Here is an 11,258-nt window from a genome sequence, read left to right on the forward strand (position 1 = left end):
GACAACCGCGGGCGACATTGGCCCCGTGCCGATTGGCGCCGCAACCGTCGTCGAGTCCTTCTGTGCTGGCCTCTTCGACTTCTTCGACATGGCGTACAGCTCGTGCAGGTCCCAGTCTACGCATGCCCGGTGCTGGCAACACCGCCACGTGCCTTCGTCCACGACGTGTCCCCGGGCCCGGCAGGCCTGGTGCGGCGCTTCCTCAACTTCGTCATCGTCCGTCTACGCATGCCCGGTGCTGGCAACACCGACGCGTGCCTTCGTCTACGATGTGTCCCCGGGGTTGGCAACCCCGGAGCGATGCGTCGTCAACATCATCTACTTCCTGGCGCACCACTACTTCGACACCACTGCGCCCACGACTAACTCGGCGTCTCCTTACGCCCGCGGCTCCACGATGACTTCCTCGACACCGGCTACCCCGACTCGACATCGACCACGACATTCTTCGCACGGCTACCTCGACAACAGCTCCACCACCCACGCTCTCGGCTACATCGACAAACGGCACAAAGGGCTACTGCATGCTTGAGCAACCTCGTCAGTTTTCACTCCAGCCACAACTCCGCGATGCATCGACCGTTACGACTGTGGGGGGTGTCCGTCGGCTTGCCTTCGGATTCTTCTCCAGTCTCATCGTCTGCGTCGCTCCCGTTGTGACTGCGGGGGGGGGGGGGTGTTGAGTATATTGATTATTAAGAAAGACTAGATAGACTTGGATTGGTTCTGGCTTGTCTTGTACTCCAAATTGATCATTGTACTCCTATATATATGCCCACGAGGCTCAAGCAATATAACGAACTATTCCACCAATCCTCTCTACCCCTTCTAACAAAATCCTTTTCTGGATTAAGGACAGATGCAAATTCTCGATCTCTCGAAAGTAGTCTTTCTCTAAACGAAATATTATGGGTTCCCCCCGTTTTTCCTTTTCGGTAATATGTGTTACCTGATAAACATCATCGATATGGTCAATGTGTTTGTTCTGCCATAAAACTTTAGGAGTTTGCGCTACAAAAACTGAGAGACCAAGGCACAAATAACCTTATTAGAGAAAAAGTTACCAGACCCTTCTTCATAGAAAACAAAGTCTGAAGCACAAAACTGACAATAAAAGATCATGTTTATTATGCCCAGCTTCCCGGGTAGGTTATATTCTGACAATGCAAACTACACTCTTTAGTATTATGAAAGTTATACTACAGTTGTCTTCACCCATCTTAAAAGAACAATCTAAGTACTGTGAGATTAAGGACTGGACCAACAATTAAGGAAAAGCTGCCAAGATGTTGCATCAGTAGTAAAAATTATCATCCTAACACAAACTTCTCTTGTCCAAAAAATAAATTGTTTCAATTTGAACATTTCTAACTTGAAGCAGCGCAGATAAAAAGTATTTGCCGATCTCTTTAAAATCAAAGACACGGTAAATTATGTTAACGACATTTACCAAATTCATTTGTCAATTGACTGAAAATTTAGATATACAACATGCACATATAAATCAATCAATATCAGTTAAACTTAAAAGGCTTGGGAGAACCTGTAAACAAGAGATAAATTAGTAGCAGTCCATTCCGTTTCCGAGCTTTACACCAACATATGAAACGTATACATGCTCTAATAGGAAACACTATGCATAACTACCAATCTGGTGTATAAGATTAAACCCCCACCCCTAAGCATGTGGTTATAAAAAACCTAGTAACCAACAATTTAGGATTCCATAGATCAGAAGGCTTGGGCACATATATATCTTCTATGTAGAGGTCCAAGACAATGCATAAACATATTAATCCAGGTGCTGCATGGGCGTACCAGAGATGAGCTTGCTGCCAGTCTTGGCATGAAGCCAGTGAAGTGCTTGTGGAGGGAGTCCACATATGACAACATGGACCAGGGCACACATGGGCACGATGTCCTTTCCGATGTCACCACAAACTGGAAGGAAAAGGGTAAAACTATAGCAATCGACACAAACAATATATCGAGCCATTGAACCATCGAAGCCAGGAAGTGAAAGGGTGTAGTCGACAGGGACCTTGGTGAATGGCTGGGCCTTGTAAATACAAAAAGAATAATTCACGTCACATTAGCTCCTTAAAAGTTGGCTTTTCTGAAATCACCTTCCCCACATTTTCTTATTAGAGACCAACGGCTAGATCTTCACCATATTATATTTAGTTTCGTGCGAGAAAATCCTCCGTGCTCGGTCCGCCGACCACATTCTGTTTGGTATCACTTTTTTGCTATATATGAACGTTAGTTGTAGCTTCAATGGATCCCAAGCCGTACCATGATCATTGAGTAAATCATTAAACTTTTGAATGTCAGACACACTTTTATTGTCCAGTGGCTTTAAGCTGCCGTTACTTGGGATCCAGAAGTATTTAGTTGTGTTTGTGCCATTTTTTCCATTCGCAATCTTCAAAATCAGACTCTGCAATGTGCCACCATTTAAGAATCAGTGAGGAACCCTTCTCCAAAGGAAACAGTCAAATGAACAAATATTACTATATCACATACTAATTATTTTATTATTGTTGTTATTTATATTAATAAACAATTATGAAAAAACATCAGATGTACTTGCACATGCAAGAAACTTTGAAAGCCCTATAAAGTTTGAACGACTTTAGATGCCATGTTTGCAAATCCCAGTTTTGGCACTTCTCCGATTTGGGTTCGAGATTATCAGATTGAAGGTTTTTCACATAAGCATCGCAGCCTCAAAGTTTAAGAAACGACAACTTTGATTTCTTGCCAAATCACAGTTCATAAGGCGTCGTCTCAACGGATTTTGATGGTGCCCTGTTTAAAGTGAATGCAGCTGTTTCTAATGCATAACCCCAAAATGATAGTGGTAAACCGATAAGAGACATCATAGATCACACCATATCTAATAAAGTGCGGTTACGATGTTCGGACACACCATTATACTGTGGTGTTCCAGGTTGCATGAGATGTGAAACTATACCACATTGTTTTAAATGAAGGCCAAACTCGTAACTCAAATATTCACCTCCACGATCAGATCGTAGAATCTTTATTTTCTTGTTACAATGATTCTCTACTTCACTCTGAAATTCTTTGAACTTTTCAAATGTTTCAGACTTGTGTTTCATTAAGTAGATATACCCATATCTGCTCAAATCATCTGTAAAGGTCAGAAAATAACGATACCTGCCACGAGCCTCAATACTCATCGGACCGCATAGATCGGTATGTATTATTTCCAACAAGTCATTAGCTTGTTCCGTTGTTCTGGAGAATGGAATTTTAGTCATCTTGCCCATAAGGCACGGTTCACAAGTATCAAATGATTCATAATCAAGTGATCCCAAAAGCCCATCAGCATGGAGTTTCTTCATGCGCTTTACACCAATATGACCTAAACGGCAGTGCCACAAATATGTTGCACTATCATTATTAACTTTGCATCTTTTGGCATCAATATTATGAATATGTGTAGCACTACAATCAAGATTCAATAAACCATCAACATTGGGTGTATGACCATAGGAGGTTTTATTCATAGAATAACAATTATTCTTTGTCTTAAATGAATAACCATATTACAATAAACATGATCTAATCATATTTATGCTCAACGCAAACACCTGAAAGTGCAATCATGCCCTTAATCATATTTTGATGTTGATGACAACACATATGCTTGGGACTAATCATGTTTATCAAGTATATCTCAGGATTATGTTTCAAGAGCGTGTGCATGGATCATGACTAGGGACAAAAAGCATATAACTCAAGAATGGAGATACAAGATGTTGACTTCATTTATGCTTTGTTCTTGAGTATAGGGATCCCACACTATTAAGAGGGGATCGATGGATCTAGTGAAAAACTTTCTCAAAAGCCACTTTTTCTATACCTTGCCTTCGGACGTCCGGTGTTCTACGGACGTCCGGTCCCTCTTGATTGCCCGGACATCCGGCCACTTCCAGACGTCCGGTGTTCCACAACAGAAGCATTTCTACGGATGTCCGGAACTCTCCGGACGTCCGACACTTTCACAACAGAAGCATTTTTACGGACATCCGGACTCTCCGGTCGTCCGTGCTCCGGATGTCCGGCCCAGCTCGGACGTCCGTATCCTGTACACTGGGTTGTGGCTCACATTTTCACAGCGGCCGGTCATCCGATGACTGTCGGACGTCCGGACCTATTTGTGCCTCCGGACGTTCGACGTTCTTCGGACGTCCGGCCCATCCTGTACCCCAAACGGTCACTTTTACCCACCACCTATATATATACCTTTCCCTTCCACGGGATAAGGTTGACCATTTCACTTTGACCCTATGAATAACACTCCTCACTCTCTCTCTCTCATTCATCCACACCAAATCCTAGATTCCCAAGTGTTCTAGGAGCATTTGAGAGAAGTTCTCCAATCAAGTGATAGATCCACTCCTTCCCCTTCTTTGCACCAAAGGAATTCGTGACTTGAGCAAGTTTTGAGCTTTTCCCCATCGTTCTTGTTACTCTTGGAGGTTGGAGACTCCTAGGCGGTAGGAGTCATTCGGAGAGGAATCGAACTTTGTGATTACCCTCGGAAAAGTTTCTGAGGGTTTGGAGACCACCCCAAGGTCTACCACTAGTGGTTGAGGAACGCCTCCGTGGTGTTGTCTCAAAAGGAGAATAGGGTGAGCCTTCGTGGCGTTGGTGTGCCTTCGTGGTAACATCCACCTCTCTAACGGTGACTAGCTTCCCTCCAATGAAGTGAACATCGGCATACATCCTCGTCTCCCGGAGTTGCGGTTATTCCTAACCCTAACTCTCTACTTGTGGTTACTTGTCTCTTTACACTTACGTACATCATATTGTGCTTGCCTACTTATGTGTTTGCATTACTTGCTTAGTACTTTGTGCTCACGTGAAATTGTTAGGCTCATCTTCATATTCCGCATTATTGCCTAAAATTGCTAAGTAATAATTAAAATTTGTAATTGTACCTATTCACCCCCCCCTCTAGGTCCATCTCGATCCTTTCAACACCAAATAACATTTATTTAGGTTCAACACTAATCCTGAAAGTATAAGGAGTGTGCGATGATGATCATATCAAACTTGGAACCACTTCCAACATACATCATCACTTCACCCTCAACTAGTCTCTATTTATTCTGTAACTCCTGTTTTGAGTTACTAATCTTAGCAACCAAACAAGTATCGAATACCCAGGGGCTACTTTGAACACTAGCAAGGTACACATCAATAACCTGTATATCAAATATACCTTTGTTCACTTTGCCATCCCTCTTATCTGCCAAATATTTGGGGTAGTTCCGCTTCCAGTGACCATTTACTTTGGAGTAGAAGCACTCAGTTTTAGGCTTAGGTCTAGCTTTGGGCTTCTTCACGGGAGTAACAACTTGCTTGCCATTCTACTAGAAGTTCCCTTTCTTTCCCTTTGCGCTTTTCTTGAAACTAGTGGCCTTGTCAATCATCAACACTTGATGCTCTTTCTTGATTTCTACCTTCGTCGATTTCAGCATCACGAAGAGCTCGAGAATCGTTTTTGTCATCCCTTGCATACTGTAGTTCATCACGAAGTTCTAGTAACTTGGTGATGGTGACTAGAGAACTCTGTCAATCACTATCGTATCGGGAAGATTAACTCCCACTTGATTCAAGTAATTGTAGTACCCAGACATTTTGAGTACATGCTCACTAGCTGAGTAGTTCTCCTCCATCTTTTAGGCGAAGTACTTGTCGGAGGTCTTATACCTCTTGACACAGGCATGAGTCTGAAATACCAATTTCAGCTCTTGGAACATCTCATATGCTCTATGGCGTTCAAAACGTTTTTGAAGTCCCGGTTCAAGCCGTAAAGCATGGTGCACTAAACTATCAAGTAGTCATCATATTGAGCTAGCCAAATGTTCATAACATCTGCGTCTACTCCTGCAATAGGTCTGTCACCTAGCGGTGCATCAAGGACATAATTCTTCTGTGCAGCAATGAGGATAAACCTCAGATCATGGACCCAGTCTGCATCATTGCTACTATCATCTTTCAACTTATTTTTCTCTAGGAACATATCAAAAAATAAATAAAGGGAAGCTACACGCGAGCTATTGATCTACAACATAATTTGCGAAATACTATCAAGACTAAGTTCATGATAAATTAAAGTTCAATTAATTATATTACTTAAGAACTCCCACTTAGATAGACATCCCTCTAGTCATCTAAATGATCACATGATCCAAATCAACTAAACCATGTCCGATCATCACGTGAGATGGAGTAGCTTTCAATGGTGAACATCACTATGTTGATCATATCTACTATATGATTCACGCTCGACCTTTTGGTCTTAGTGTTCCGAGGCCATATCTGCATATGCTAGGCACGTCAAGTTTAACCCGAGTATTCTGCATGTGCAAAACTGGCTTGCACCCATTGTATGTGAACGTAGAGCTTATCACACCCGATCATCACGTGGTGTCTCAGCACGATGAACTGTAGCAACGGTGCATACTTAGGGAGAACACTTATACCTTGAAATTTAGTAAGGTATCATCTTATAATGCTACCGCCGTACTAAGAAAAATAAGATGCATAAAAGATAAACATCACATGCTATCAAAATATGTGACATGATATGGCCATCATCATCTTGTGCTCATGATGTCCATCATCGAGGCATCATCATGATCTCCATCGTCATCGGCGCGACACCTTGATCTCCATCGTAGTATCGTTGTCGTCTCGCCAACTATTACTTCTACGACTATCACTACCACTTAATGATAGAGTAAAGCAATTACATGGCTATTGCATTGAATACAATAAAGCAACAACCATATGGCTCCTGCCAGTTGTCGATAACTCTGTACAAAACACGATCGTCTCATACAACAATTTATATCACGTCATGTCTTGACCATATCACATCACAACAAGCCCTGCAAAAACAAGTTATACGTCCTTTACTTTGTTGTTGCAAATTTTACGTGGCTGCTATGGGCTTCTAGCAAGAACCATTCTTACCTACGCATCAAAACCACAACGATTTTTTGTCAAGTGTGTTGTTTTAACCTTCAACAAGGACCGGCCGTAGTCAAACTCGATTCAACTAAAGTTGGAGAAAGACACCCGCCAGCCACCTATGTGCAAGAGCATGTCGGTAGAACCAGTCTCATGAAAGCGGTCATGTAATGTCGGTCCGGGCCGCTTCATCCAACAATACTGCCGAATCAAAGTAAGACATTCGTGGTAAGCAGTATGAAAATTATTGCCCACAATTCTTTGTGTTCTACTCGTGCATATAACATCTACGCATAGACCTGGCTCGGATGCCACTGTTGGGGAATGCAGTAATTTCAAAAAGTTTCCTACGATCACGCAAGATCTATCTAGGAGATGCATAGCAATGAAAGGGGAGAGTGTGTCCACTGTAAGTGCGTCTAGTGCCCCTTAGTGATTTTGGTGTATTGAAGACTTATAGGTTAAGGGACTAATGCGTTTGTGAGTGTACATAGGTCTATAAGTCTATGAGGAGTTTGATATTTACAGGGAAAGTCGACCCCTAAAAATGAATATCTTCGACTGAAGATTTTGGTATTTCTGAAGACTTTCATGAAGACTTTGAAAGTGAAGAAATTGGTGTTACCGTGAAGACTTTCATGCAGACTTTGAAAGTGAAGACTTCGTTTTCATAGTTTTGTTTTTCTCTTTCTTGAGTCATAGGAAACACCGTACTATTAAAGGGGGTCGAGGAAATACTAAGGAAAAATTTCCATGTGATGCTAAACTCAAAATCCTACACCTACCAAACCCTTTGAGTGAAGCCTTTGGAAATCTCATACAGTTCAGTCATTTCTTCAGTGACAGAGATGAAGTTCTTCTGGTCGCTGAGGAATTTGTTCTGACTGAGGAGTTAGGAATTCGTCAGTGCGGATTGCCTACACAGTGAGGAACATGATAGCCCTGAGGAATTTGATAGTCAAATTTCCGACCGTTGTTGTGCTACGCGCCAGCTATCCCAAAATATCTTATCCACGTAACGGTCATATCAGACAAGGGCATTTATGTCTTATCATGTCGGGCTGCTCCCTAGGCTATAAATAGCCGCCCCCTACAACCACTAGTTGGTTGGCTGCTCCGAGAGAAACTGACACTTGTCATTTGAGAGCAACCCATCCTCCGAGGACTTTGAGCGAAAATCATCGAGTGAGGAAAAACCCCAAACCCAAACACCTACAAACCCAAAGTGATTGAGCATCACTGAAGAGATTGATCCTGTGTGGATCCCATGTTTGTTACCTTTGAAGACTGTGCTTCTTCCAGACGGTTAGGCGTCATGGTCTAGAGCATCCAAGAGGAATTGTGGATCGCCGAGTGACCGAGTCTGTGAAGGTTTGGAAGTCACCTGAAGACTTACCACGAGTGATTGGGCGAGGTCTGTGTGACCTTAGTTCAAGGAGAATACTGTGAGGACTTGGTGTCCTGAGCTGCGTGCTCAGCGACTGGGTGTCCGCGACTGTGTGTCCTCGAGTTTAAATACTCAGCCGCTCCAACCAGACGTACAACTGAGACATCAGTTGGATCTGGTCTACCAAATCATTGTCTTCACCAACCTTACTGGTTCTATTTCCTCAACTCTTTCATTTCCTCATTACTGTGTTGAGTGTTTGTTCATATCTGTGTTTGAAGACTTTGACTGAAGACTTTCTCAATTTCCTCAGTTCAATTTCTTCAGTCTATTTGTCTTCATCTTGTGTTATCATGTGTTTATGCTTTCTGTACTCTGTGCTTGTCTTCATTTCATCATGATGACTAAGTCTGTATCCTGTTATGCTTACTTCTGAGTACTTATTCCGCTGCTAGTAGTTCTTCGCTAAGGAATTTCCTCACCGGAAAATTCCTCAGTGAAGAATTCATAAAAATCGCCTATTCACCCCCCTCTAGTCGATATAACGCACTTTCAATTGGTATCAGAGCAAGGTACTCCCTTGTTCTGTGTGATTTTGGTTTAACCACCTGGAGTTTTAGTTATGTCGACCGCAGGAATGATCAAGGTCTCCGCTGGGTGTCCTACCTTCGATGGCACGGACTACCCCTACTGGAAGAATAAGATGCGAATGCATCTTGAAGCAATTGACAACGATCTCTGGTACGTTGTGGAAAATGGTGTTCCCTCAGTCACACCTTCTCGGAATGCTGCTGATGTGAAGAGGTTCAAGCAACTCGATTCTCAAGCAAAGAATATCATATGTGGTCATCTGAGTAAAGGGAAGTATGGTAGAGTGAGTGCTTTGGAAACTGCTAAGCTTATCTGGGATAGGCTCTCCAAAGTAAACGAAGGAGTCTCAACTCAACGTGACTCTCGTGTTGACGTTCTTCGCAATGTCTTCAACCGCTTCAAAAGACTCGACAATGAAAATGTTTAGCAAACCTTCGATCGCCTCACTGACATCTCAAATGAGCTTCAAGCGCTTGGCGCCACTGACATCACCGACCATGAGGTGGTGAAGAAATTGCTGAGATCACTAGATTCCTCATTTGATACTCTGGCACTAATGATTCAAGAGCGAGCTGATTACAAGTCACTAGATCCAACTGATATCCTCGAGAGGCTAAATACTCATGAGTTCCAGCTTGCTGAAAAGAGAGATCTGTATGGTTCAAGCTATGGCAAAACACGTGCCCTGAAGGCCAAGGTTGTGTCTGAATCTGAATGTGAAGACTCTGGTAGTAGCCTCGGTGATCCTGAAGAATTGAGCCAGGAGCTAGCACTGCTCGTGAAGAAGTTCCGGAAGTTCTCAAGACGTGGTCGCTTTGGAAAATCCTCAAGAAGCAGTGATTCCTCATCAAGTGACTATAAGAGGAGGCTTTGCCACAAATGCAATAAACCTGGTCACTATATTCAGGATTGTCCTCAATGGGAAAAGGAATTAAAGAAGAAGAAATACAAGGATTACAGTTCTGATGATGCTAAGAAGAAGAAGAAATCTTCAAAATCTTCATCATCAAAATCCTCGAAGTCTTCATCTCACAAGAAGAGAAGCTCCAAGAAGGCTCGGGCATTCATTGGCAAGGAAATGGACTCAGAAGCTGAATCTGAGGAACATGAGGAAGAGGAGCCTTCTGACGAGTCCGAGTCTGGTGTGGCGAGTCTGGCTCTCGCTACTGCTTTCATCAGCAAGTCTATCTTCAACTCTGAAGAAATTGACCGCTCCAACAAGTCTGATGAAGACAATGATGACTACGCTCACACCTATTGCTTCATGGCAAAGGGTGCCAAGGTAACAAAATACCCCTCCTGTGAATCTAGTGAGGATGAATCTGATGAAAATCTTAAGCCCAGTTACTCTAAACTTGCTAAGATTGCTGTGAAACAATAAAAGGCTATTGAAAAACTTCAAAACATGCTAGACAAAAGTGGTGATATGTTGGGTGATGAAATGGACCGCACTAAAGACTTAACTGAAAATCTTCAGAAACTTCAGTCTAAGTTTGACAACCTTCAAAGTCATCATAAAACTCTCTTATCTGATCACGAGAAGCTTTCTTATGAATTTCTTCAAAGAAAGCAAGATCTTGAGAAGCTAAGAGTGAGTTATGAAGATCTTCAGAAGGAGCGCGATTCATTACTTTCTCAACAAATCAGCGCTTCTCAGGAAGAATTTGTTCCTCCATGCTTAAAGTGCATTGAACGTGAATCTGCTAATTCTTCACCTGAATGTTCAAATGCTTCAACTGTTACAAATTCTTCACCTGCCTCTGCTATCACTAATTCCTCATCTGAGGACATTGCTAGTATCACTGATGATGCAAGACTGAAGGAATTGTACATGACAGGCATGTACAAAAGCCTCAAAGGGCATCAGATTCTTTGTGATGTGCTCAAAAAACAGATCCTTAACAGAAACCCTAGGAAAGAGGGTATTGCCTTTGAGAGGAAACTCAATGCTGATGGAACATATTGGGAACCTGAGCAGTACCCCAAAACCTCATGGGTTGCTGCAAAGGGACCTCCAGTTGATCCATCTAACTTATCTGGCTTTACATGTGAATCTTCTCATTCTTCTGATGAGTCATTTGACTCCAACTATAAACTGTTCAAAAATCAGAATGGTGAAGTATTTGCTAGATATGTTGGCACTAACTATAGGAACGGTTCCCCTATGAAGAAAATCTGGGTTCCCAAAAGTTATTTTGAAAGTCTTTAGGTGAATGTCCTCATGACACCACCTGTGAAGAACAGGAACCCCAGATCCAATTCTTCA

Source organism: Triticum aestivum, chromosome 1B (assembly GCF_018294505.1).
Source record: "Triticum aestivum cultivar Chinese Spring chromosome 1B, IWGSC CS RefSeq v2.1, whole genome shotgun sequence".
Lineage (NCBI taxonomy): Eukaryota > Viridiplantae > Streptophyta > Magnoliopsida > Poales > Poaceae > Triticum > Triticum aestivum.